Source organism: Schistocerca americana, chromosome X (genome assembly GCF_021461395.2).
Source record: "Schistocerca americana isolate TAMUIC-IGC-003095 chromosome X, iqSchAmer2.1, whole genome shotgun sequence".
In the NCBI taxonomy this organism is placed as follows: Eukaryota; Metazoa; Arthropoda; class Insecta; order Orthoptera; family Acrididae; genus Schistocerca; species Schistocerca americana.
The window spans coordinates 323,089,212-323,101,963 of record NC_060130.1 but is presented as its reverse complement, the minus strand read 5'-3'; positions in this window follow the sequence as shown (position 1 = coordinate 323,101,963).

Here is a 12,752-nt window from a genome sequence, read left to right as displayed (position 1 = left end):
TGTTCTGTTCGTCTCTTTCATGTACAAAGGAATGGTAGTGAACGCTAGCGGATTGTTCTGGGAACGTTCGTTTGCTTGTATTCAGTTCCCTTCACTCCAGTTTAAACCAGGCTTTAAATGTACACCCCTCTAGTTCAATTTGACAGGAAAGATTTCAACATTTGTCTAAAAATGATTTAAGGAAACCATGGTAAGTCATGTCAAGATGATCTAATGGGATTTGGCCCTCTTTCTTTATAATGGGAGGAAGATTACAATCAAGACCCCTCGACGATGATTTCGTTGCTGGTAGAACTCAAGCTCGTATGAAACAACGACAGAGAAGGAATTCTGCTATGTCCTTTTCAAAGAACTCATCCCAGAATTTGCCATAAGCGATTCAGCGAAACAATGGTAAAAATAAATCTGAATGCTATAAATGAAAACATTTTAGGTTAGGCTTTACCGTGACTGCTCTCATGCAATCACTCTTTCCACCCTCGCTCTTTCTCTCCCTCTGCCTCCAACCTTTCATATCTATCTATCAATCCAATCAAAATTGTTATTTATGTATAATTTTTCCGATGTAGCCAATATGATTATTGTACTTAAAGTTTGTAGCAGTTAATCTATTTTAACTTGTCAGAATCGGATTTATATACCTCCTCAAGTATTTATTCCAACGCATGTATTCGACACCTAAAAACAAACACCTCCATATCCTTAAAAACAGTTATTCTGTAACAATGTTGTTACGATGTATATTCTTTGTACTTTGCGATAATGTTTTCTCTTCTGTTATACGATCGTTGCATCCAGTAGTTTCCAGACGTCATATTTGTTTACAAAGTATAACAGTATACATGTGATGTGTTACGACAGCGAAAGGAACCTGTGACCACTGGAGGTATTCTATTTTACTTATTTTATGTTTACCGTTAGATGCACATTTAATTTTTTGTCAAAAGAAACCCAAAACCAAGTTCTGAACTAGTGTTTTGTATTCTCCGCTAGACAGTGCCACAGTTTCCTCCAAAAATTCGTAACACAACACACACACAAATGTCATACCAACAAATGTAACTCCACCTGTTGATGGAGGTTTAAATCTTTGAAACACGCCGTTGAGATAAACAGTAAACTTGTTGTTTCATTTAAATCTGAATGGCTTCATGGAAATTTGAATAGCTGTTCTCCACAATGCGAATCCAGTGTATTAACCTCTGCGCTGTTAATTCAATCCAACAGTTCGCATTTATAATCGTTTTATTAGTTCCTTATGTTCCCAGTATTGAAATACAGTATCTGATCGAAAATATCCAGGCACCGATCTGTGGAAGGTGTCCATCCTTCGCTTTTATATCGGCGGCTTGAACTCTACTGGGGAGACTTTCAACGAAGTGCCCGAATGTCTGTGGAGGAACGACAGCCCATTCTTCTTAACGATCCGAAATCAGAGAAGGTCTCTGTGATCTGGAGCAAAGTCGATGTTCTTACTCATCCCAAAGTTGCTACATTCCGTTCATTTTGGGACTCTGGGCAACCCAATCCATCTTAAGAACGTTATTTTCCACAAACTGCTGCTTCGCAAATGTTAATTTATGACAGGCAGCACTGACATGCTGACACAAACAGTCATCGTCGCCAAACTGTTCCCCTACTGTATGCAGGACACAGTGCTGTAAATTGTGTTGATATCCTTCCGTAATTAGCGTTTTCCTAAGCGCAGAAAGGGGTCCAAGCCCTGACTACGAAAAACTCACCCTCACTCCGACACCACCTCCTCCGTACTTGACTGTTGGCTACACATGATGGCAAGTATGCTCTCCAGGCATTCACCAGACCTAAACTCTACCATCGGACTGCTACAGGAGGTAGCGTGATTCATCAATCCAAATCACTTTTTTCAAGTCACCCATTGTCCAATGGCGTCGCTCTTTATACCACCTCAAGCGTCGCTAAGCATTGACTACAAAAATGTGTTTCTTACGACGAGCTGCTTACCATTGTTGAAGGATTTCGACACCGTTCCTCACAAGAGTCTTCTAACCAAACTGCGTGCCCACGGAATATCGCCTCAGTTGTGCGACTGGATTCGTGATTTCCTGTCAGAGACGTCACAATTCGTAGTAATAGACGGAAAGTCATCGAGTAAAATAGAAGTAATATCCGGCGTTCCCCTAGGAAGTGTTATAGGCCCTCAGTTGTTCCTGTTCTATATTAACGACACAGGAGACAATCTGAGTAGCGGTCTTAAATTGTTTGCAGATGATGCTGTCATTTACCGTTTTGTACCGTCATCAGATTATCAACACGACTTCCAAAATGATTTAGATAAGATATTTGTATGGTGCGAAGAATGGCAATTGACCCTGAATAAGGAAAAATGTGAAGTTATTCACATGATTACTAAAAGAAATAAGCTAAATTTTGATTACGCGGTAAGACACACAAATCTTAAGGCTGTAAATTCAACTAAATACTTAGGGATTACAATTACAAATAACCTAAATTGGAACGATCACATAGACAATATTGTGGGTAGAGCAAACCAAGGACTGCGATTCATTGGCAGAACACTTGCAACAGGTCTACTAAAGAGACTACTTACACACTCTTGTGCGCCCTATTCTGAAGTATTGCCGTGCGGTGTGGGATCCGCATCAGGTGGGACTGACGGATGGCATCGAAAAAGTACAAAGAAGGGCAGCCCGTTTTGTTTTATCGCGAAATAGGGGAAATAGTGTCACAGACATGATACGTAAATTGGAGTGGCAATAATTTAAACGAAGGCGTTTTTCGTTGCGATGGGATCTTCTCAGGCCGGCCGGAGTGGCCGTGCGGTTCTAGGCGCTACAGTCTGGAACCGCGAGACCGCTACGGTCGCAGGTTCGAATCCTGCCTCGGGCATGGATGCGTGTGATGTCCTTAGGTTAGTTAGTTTAAGTAGTTCTAAGATCTAGGGTACTGATGACCTCAGAAGTTGAGTCCCATAGTGCTCAGAGCCATTTGGATCTTCTCATGAAATTTCAATCACCAGTTTTCTCCTCCGATTGCGAAAACATTGTGTTGGCACCCATCTACATACGAAGAAATGATCATGACGATAAAATAAGAGAAATCAGGGCTCGCACAGAAAAATTTCAGTGCTCGTTTTTCCCGCGTGCCGTTCGAGAGAGGACCGGTATAGAGAAACCTAGAAGGTGGTTCATTGAACCCTCTGCCAGGCACTTTATTATGAATAGCAGAGTAATCACGTAAATGTAGATTGTACCACGTTCTTTCTAGCTCCCTACGCACAGCCACTGTGCTAGCTGGTAACTCTTTGGAACTCACAAGCGAGTCCTTTGTCTGATTTCATGCGATCTTTTAGAACCGCCCTCCACAGTGCTCGGCGGTCCTTGACCGTGAGTACATGAGGTCTGCCTGGTCTTGGTTGAACTGTGGTTGTTCCTTCGTATCGCCACTGCACAATCAAATCATCAACAGTCGAACTGGGCAGCTCCGGAGGGCTTCATGTGCCCCGTATGAATGTGTTACATAGATGACATTCAATGGCTAGTCTACGTTCGAAGTTACTGAGCTCTCCCAACCGCCCCTCTCTGCTGTTACTGCTTCAATGGTTCAAATGGCTCCAAGCACTATGGGACTTGACATCTGAGATCATTAGTCCCCTAGACTTAGAACTACTTAAACCTAACTAACCTAAGGACATCACACACATCCATGCCCGAGGCAGGATTCGAACCCGCGACCGTAGCAGTCGTGCGGTTCCTGACTGAGCGCCTAGAACCGCTAGACCACTGCGGTCGGCTGACAACACAGTACTTCCGTCTCCTTCTGACTTGGCGGGTACGCGTCTCGTGACATCTAGTGGCCAATTCCGCTCTACATAGGGGTGTCCCGATACTTTTGATCAGATAATGTAACTGCAAAGCTAACGACTTGTGATGTATTACATCGCGTAAATATACTCATTAAGTTGTTCTGCCTTGGTCACTGGTTTAGAGGGGCCTGCGTTTATAATAGGTCAGAGATTTATGTACTTCAGATAATCAGTTGTATGTTTCGGCCTTACTGCGATAGATAAAAGAGAACTCGCTTTGCTGCGGTTGTGTTCGATTACTGGGCCGTTCTTCTTGAGAAACAAAATTTGGCGCACTCATGTTACGAGCCATTTACTGGATGATCACGGGCATGGGTCGAAGGTATCACTGCGAAATCTCGTCAGAGTCGTAACGGCTAAGCAGAGGGTCAGACGACTTGGCGCCGTAAAGTGCGACAGAAGAGCGACCCCACAACGTTCTGCATTAGGCCGTGTTCACACTGCGCGCTCGAACCTGTCCTGTGATTAAGATAAGCTGATACCAAACGGGAATAGCTTCTAAGCCTCGTTTGCATATCGAATACGTGCGATGGTTTTAGTTGTTCTGTAGACTCGTACTAATTCGAACTTGTGACTTTACTGACACGATCAAGTGTAACGTACCATGTGTTTACTGTAATCGGATGATTCTTGCTGATCGCCTACTCCAAATAACGGCACTTGTGTTACGTCGAAATGTATCTCATATTGGATAACACGATTTCAGGTGCCCGTGCGTGATAACGCTTCCATTTCTAAGATATTTGGGGACCTGTCCCACGAAGCGTCTGATAAATGCGACCAAGTTACTCGTCCAAATATAGCACATAAAAAGGGGAACATCGACTGGGATGCACAGCATGTAACGTACCTCCTTTAGCCCCAGTTAACTAATCATTAGACCGTGTGATTGTGCACCTGAATGGATCGGAAACATGGCGTGGTTCAGAAACAAGTGAATCGAAATAACAAGCGTGTACAACTTCCCATAGTAAACGGCAATATTTCCTCCGTCAGCTTTCTGTGATGAAGTTGGTAGTTAGTCAGATCTCGTTATTACGGGATTCCTGTGATCACGCCCAGGAACTAAATAATTAATAATAGTAACGTACCACTTCCATTACTGACGAATTGTACTGTCTTAATCGCTGGTTATCGGGCAGATAATCTCGATGTTTGCACGTACAATGCGAAATGTGTAATTTGTGACGCCAATGGATTTAACCACAAAAAATTCGTTTCTAGTACGAAAATCATAAAGTTGACAGAAAAACGTTTTAACTAGTAACTTTTGAGAGAGTTACGTACTGGCAAGCTGTACGCTTATTGCTGAATATGAATACTGGGTCGTAACAATGCATGAAGCATCACTACACATTAATACTTGGCGTAACAGAGGGCACTGAAATAACCTAACCGAAACGATTTTATGTCATTTAAGCAATTATTTTTTATACAGTTTAAAGAACAAATTAATACACAGATTGCTAAGGTTTATCACGATAACATTCCCCATGGATATCGCCATAGGTTTCGTAAACCTCAAGGATGCCAACCTCAACTTTCCCTTTTGTCATATGAAACGATGGGTAGAGGAAACTAAGATGATTCAGTGTTTCCAGATTTCTGATACCACATCGACCCTTTCTAAGAAAATGGGTTCCTAAGTGATATCTACCCAGCATTTTCACTGACTGAAAAACTTCCTGGCCGACAGGATGCAGCACGTTATGCTGCATCAAGGTTCTCTACGTATACTACATCTACATCTATACTCCGTGAGCAACCAATGCCCTGTGACAGAACGTGCTATGTATACTACTGTCACTGTCACTTTCCTGTCCCAGTCGTGAATGGTTAGCGGAATGAACCATTGTTGGTAAGTCTCCGTGGGAGCTCAAATTACCTTCATGGTACTTTTGCAGGATAAGCCCAGAAGGAAGCAATATATCGGTTGATACTTCAACGAACGTATGGCCTCTGAGTTCTAAGAGTATACCATACCACATCTGTACGCCCAACGCCTCTCTCATAGCATTTGCCACTAGAGTTGGATGAGCATCTCCTCCGCACTTTCGCTCTTGCGAAATAAACCTATAACGAAGCTCACAGTTGATCTTTGTATTTTCTCTCTTTCCTCTATCAGTCATACGACTTCCAGTGAAGTAATATCTGGTGTGCAGGAGAGCGTACTAGAACCGTTAATGATCGTTGCCGTGTGCATTACAAATTAATGAGCAATTTTTAGGATCATCCATCTTCTGACTGGTTTGATTCGGTTGGCCACAACTTTTCATCAAATGTCACCTTCTTCATCTCAGAGTAACACTTGCCAAACAACGTCCTAAATTATTTGTTGGATGTACACTACTCCTTGTCTTCCTCTACAATTTATACCGTCTACAGCTGCGTATAGTACCATGTCGACTCATCCTTTCCCTTCTTCTTGTCAGTGTTCTCTCTATATTCCCTCCCTCTCCGAATCTGAAGAGAGTCTCCACATTTGTTATCTTATCTGTTCACGTACTTCTTAACGTCCTTCTTCTGTAGCACCACATCTTAGACGCTTCGATTCTTTTCTTTTTCTCTTTCCCCGCATTCCGTGATTCATATAAATACAATGCTGCATTCCAAATGTTCACTTCCAGAAATTTCTTCTTCAAAGTGCACGCGGTTGACCGGGCGCCAATGAGAATTAAACGTGAGGGAGCGAAAACTTTGGGAGATAAAAACTAAACTCCGTCCGAACAGGGCATGAAGGCCCAACGGTAATGACCGGCCGCCTTGTCATCCTCAGACTACAGGCGTCACTGGATGCTGATATGGGAAGCATGTGGTCAACACACTGTTCTCCCGACCGTATGTCAGTTTACGAGACCGGAGCCGCTACTTCTCAATCAAGTAGATCTTCAGTTTGCCACACAAGGGCTGAGTGCATCTCGCTTGTCAACAGCCCTGTGCAAACCGGATGGTCACCTATCCAATTGATAGCCAAGCCCGACAGCGATTAACTTGGGTGATCTGACGGGAACCGGTGTTACCACTGCGGCAAGGACGTTGGCCTGGGAGATAGACTCTGACTTAACTCACATTAGATGTCCACTGAAACATTCAGCCGAATATGTCCATAAAAAATAATCATACCGACGTCTTTAATGATTATAAGAGAAACAACACGACACCACTACCCCAAAGACTTTTTTAACTATAATTTTTGTGGTTCAAGCCCGTTTGTGGTACGTGCACCTAGAAAGTAACCTAGGTAGTCTGCACAGAGATGCAATTCTGGACATATCTATATTTATATTACTAAACCACTAATCCCACTTGTAGGTGGCCGTCTAACGGCTTCCAGGGTCACGAAAAGTTTCATTTTCCATATTTCCCGTGATTATTGACGAATTTAAAAATTTTAAGTGCTCCCGTAATCTACTAATTATGAAGTATAATCTTATCTTAAACGTTCAACACAATAAGACACTTATTACACTTAGAAAGTGTGTATATCGCTTGAGGCAGCGTAAATCATGCTGCGCAAATTGCCTGGGATTAGAGTTGCGCTCTACCAAAGCTATGGTTCGGTAGTCTTGGTTCGATACATACACGGCGTAGTAAGTGGTAGGATTATCAACTGTATTGGCGGCATTGGTAAGGAAAGAAATATAATTGAATGTATGAGACAGAAGCTGGGAGCCAACGGTTTCTCTTTATTTGTTTGATCCGGATATTATTAGAACCGCACATCTTTCAGTATTAGTCCTTTATGTATTTTATGTCCTTAAAAATGTAAATTCCATTTGATAAGTGATAAAAATATTTAACAGCTTAATTTCCGTGCTTTTAAGTAGCCAAAGTAACGACTTTTGATGCAAGTACAGTTTACATGCACAAACATATAAAAATGTATATACGAGGGTAAGTCAATTATTATCCGCAATTTAGCTACGTTTTTGTTTATTTTGGTAGTACTGTCATTTAACGTTGATGGCGCATCCTATTTTTATTTGTTGTTATATCGTTGCAATTTTCAAACTCCTACGTTAGTCACGTTATCGCTGCCTTGCTGTTTATCATGGCTGTTTCGCTGTCTATTTGCACCAAAGGAGAGCAACGTTCAGTGATCCGTTTTTTGTGGTCGGAAGGCGTATCAGGCGCTGAAATTCATCGAATAATTTCGGTACAACAGTGCCTTGCTACAACGGAGTGTCTACGAATGGACTGAACAATTCGGAAATGGTCGCACAAGTGGAGACGGACGACCGTTTACCGCCACAAATGAAGAAACTATTGAACGTTCAAGTGAAATGATTCTCTTCGACAGACGATTAACTATTGACGAAGCAGCACATCGTCTGCAAAGTAGTCACGGTTCTGCCTACGAAACCATCCACAATGGACTTGGGTTTCATAAAGTTTGTGCAAGATGGGTCGCAAAAACACAGTTGCATAAACAAACGCGCTTGGCCATCTGCAAAAAACATTTCGATCGCTATGGTAACGAAGGGGACAACTTCTTAGACAGGATCATTACTGGTGACAAAACTTGGATCCATCATTGCGAGCCGGTGAGTAAACGGCAGAGTATGGGATGGAAACATCCAAATTCGCCGTGTAACTGAAAGTTCAAGACCCAACCGTCCGCAGGAAAGCTGATGCTTATGATTTTTTGGGACGCACAAGGTCCAGTACTGGAACATTATGGGGAAAGGAGCACAACAATAAACATTGTACGTTACAGTGAGATGCTTACTGACAGGCTAAAGCGAGCAATTCGAAGCAAACCCCGAGGATTCCAGTCAAAATGTGTTGTGTTGTTGCACGACAATGCCCGTCCGCATACTGCTGCCCACACTGCCAAAACGCTCCAGAAATTCAAATTTGAAGTACTGGATCATCCTCTATACAGTCCCGATATTGCCCCTTCTGACTATCACTTGTCTGGTCCACTCAAACAGGCATTAAGGGGTCTTCGATTTGCCTCGTACAAAGCAGTGAAAGAAGCGGTGCATTCCTGGCTCGCAGCTCAACCGAGAACCTTCTTTTATGAGGGCACCAGGAAGCAGGTACAACGATGCGTTGAAACGCAAGGAGACTATGTCGAAAAATGATGTTCTTGTAAGTTTCCTATTTGATTACAACAAAATTTTTTAACTACTTTGGGGATAATAATTGACTTACCCTTATAGTTATTGTTATTTGGTAGGCAATAGTACATTCTTATTCATGATCAAAGACAAGAGTTCCCTGTTATTACTGATAAGTGCGAAAGTTTTTTATGAATAACAGAAACATGGTTTCTATAAATTCTACAAAGTATTGAAGTAATGTTTGATTTGTTTTTGTTTTGCAGTCTGTTTAATCTATCATCTTTTGAGCAAATTGCGTTTTCTAGCAGTATATTATAATTTTTTTGCTGAACAACCGTCCGTTTAACATTAAAAATCAACAATTTACAAATAAAACCAAAATTAAACATTGGAAATTTCAGTTATGTTATAAATGCAATTTGTTTTTAAGTAATAGAAAGGAGAAATAATATTTAGAACAAAAATGTATCGTAGGTTACGTGGCGCTTTACATACATGGTGATTCACGAATATATGCAAATACTTTAATACGCTATTCTACAAGTAAAAATAAAGAAAAAAGTTCGGATAAACATAGGTCCGAAAATGTTTAGTTACGGAGTTACGGCTAATAAAAGATTTGGCCCGAAATTTAGCAACTTCACTAACATGAAGCCATCGTAAAACAGTACGAGGTCAAAGTAATTCACGACTTCCATTTATTTTGTTGTTATTGATCTGGTGAATCTAATAGAACATGTCCCAGACGTGTATCTGCAGTAGTTTTTCCAGGACATCCAGAGAGGCAAAGACGTAATTTCGTAAAATTTTTAATTTGTTAACTACTTGGCCCAATTTTTTTTATTAAATTCCAGACAATTGCACAAAGTTTTCAACAGAAGTTGTAGAGAATAGAATTTTGGAAAAATGATGGTAATAACGCTGACTGAAACTGTATGCATGTGTCAGATAATCTGCTTTTGTTAGTAAACTGGAAAAAACAATGCTCAGTGTTAAGGAAGTTGTACAGTGTACATACACTTTCACAATACATTCACAATAAATGTTCAAAAATATCTCCACCGAGTTCAATGCATTTAGCTTCACGTGTATGAACAGATTTTGTTGCTCGTTTCAGTGTCACAGGGTTGTTCTTAATTTCGTTTATTGCATTCATAATGCGAGCAAGTAACGCCCCACGTGTATTGACTTAGGCCTCATAAACTGAACAACCCAGAAAACTAACTCGTTTCCAGGTTAGGAAACGACTGAAACAACTCAAATGGTTAATATGGCTCTGAGCACTGTGGGACTTAACATCTGAGGTATCAGTCCCCTAGAACTTAGTACTACTTAAACATAACTAACCTAAGGACATGACACACAACAACGTCTGAGGCAGGATTCGAACCTGCGACCGTAGCGGCGCGCGGTTCCAGACTGAAGCGCCTAGAACCGCTCGGCCACAACAGCCGTCTGAAACAACTCACTAACGGTTGCCAGCAATGACATAAACGTTTCTACATTCTTAACGGAAAGTAAACAAATTTACTTATATTATAATCTTTGCTTCTCTAGATGTTCTGGGAAGCTGCTGCAGATACACGTCTGGGAAATGGTTTATTAGATTCGCCAGATCAATATCAACAAAATAAATGGAAATCGTGCCTTACTTTAACCTTGTACAGTTTTGCGATGGCTTCATATTAGCGAAGTACCTACTTTCAGATAAAATCTTTTATTAACCGTAACTCCGTAACCAAATATTTGCGGCTCTATGTTTATATGATCTTTTTTCTTTAGTTTCACTTGTAGAATAACATATTAAAATATTTGGATTTCTTCGTGAATCATCATGTATACTCTGTTTCTAGACAGTTCGCCACTTCTGGTTTCTAGCGGAATCCAGCAAGACACTGGTTGCATACACACACACACACACACACACACACACACACACACACACACACACACACAAATCGATCGAAATGAGATGTCGCCCGATAGGTATGCAACACACCTAACACTCAGGTAATGTGATTACGACCTTAACTGACAAAGAATACTAGGAGAACTACCGCAATCTACGCTTACTCATGGCATTGCATTGTATTGTATGGAACTGGGGACCTAGAATCGACGAAGAGGCTTCGTTCCCGTCCTTGCCCTCAGTAGTTCACAGCCCCACAACAGACTACAGTAGTCCACTCACCCCAAGCCGCCACACACCGAACCCACGGTTATCTCTGTCGTACTGTGTTTGAAAAGTGGAGCAACACGCTAGTAAACAGGTGGTAATAATGTTTGGTTCTTCGGTGTATAACAGTTTTGGTTTTCCATTCTCATTAGTTTCTTGCTGAATAATCACAAACTAATGAAACTAACATTATTACGGTTTTGCGTCTTGAACCACAAAGTTTTAAATGCTTAACGTCAAATATTTAATATCAGACGTTCGAAGCCGTTTCATTCACGCGAGTTCGATTCCTTGAAGATGCGGGTGGTAGGGGTTGGGTGAGGAGGAATGGGAGGGAAGTTACTGTTAGGCACCAACTGCCTCGAATCCAGGTCCGTTTTATGACAGGCATGGAAAGCACTAGAGAACTTTGAAGTAAGAGAGAAATAGAAAAAGATCGTAGACGCTTCCAGACCTAGTAGTCATCTCTTGTAGCTTACCCAGATGGGTACACGAAGAATTCAACCTGTTTGGAGAGCTATGGGTGGTCTTAACCATGTTCGCGCCAGGGTGTACCTCCGGTGACTCAAGCTAGACGTCACCACCGCGCGGCAGGTACCATCAGTGGCTCACGCTCGACTATGCCAATCACGGTACCAGCAGTACACTAACGTATGATGTCCTACCTATCAGCCAGGACCAACAAACAGCTGTGAATACGATTCTGTGTGCACCATCAACGAGAGAGCTTTCTGAACAAATGAGACATCACATACTTTGTGATTAATATAGTGCAAAATTATTTTATGTCATCTTTAGTTGTTTTAAAGTTATGGCATTCCAAAATAAAAGATCAATATATTAAATTAGTAGCCCAGGACGTTTGAATACGAACGCCTCCCCACGGTGAGAAACAGGGAAAGCATCGCTACCACATGCCGGTAAGCATGAATACGCGCACTGCCTCACAGCTAGAAGCACAATATTCTCAGCGCCTGTGTGTAGGTGTAAATCGAATGAGAACGTGAGTTGACCGACGCAGAAAAATGATTACAGTATGAAGCATAAAAGATGACCTTTTATATGACTAGGAACGTGTAGACACTGTAGGATGATTGAGGTTTAACATCCCGTTGACAACGAGGTCATTAGAGCCGGAACGCAAGATCGAATTAGTGAAGTAAATCGGCTGTGCCGTTTCGAAATAATTAGCCGGGAAAATTTGGAAATTTGTGATAAGGGCTTATGGGACGAAACTGCTGTGGTCATCGGTCCCTAAGCTTACACACTATTTAATCTAACTGAAACTAACTTTCGCTAAGGGTGACACACACACACACATGCGAGGGAGAGGACTCGAACCTCCGACGGGGGGAGCCCCGCAGACCGTGACAAGACGCCTAAGACCGCGTGGCTACCCCGCGCAGCGATTCAGCCCAGCAGTTGCCGTAAGTGACGTAGGGAAATCAAGAAACTAACAAATCTGGAAGGAAAGACGAGCTGTGCATAATATATTTATTGGAGTGTGATAAATGTGGGTTATCAGACTTGCACAGCAGGCCAAGTGCAGCACTGCTATGGGAGAACATCAGCATACTATTGGAGAATCTTCGGTTTTAGCCGGCCGCGGTGGCCGTGCGGTTCTAGGCGCTGCAGTCCGTAACCG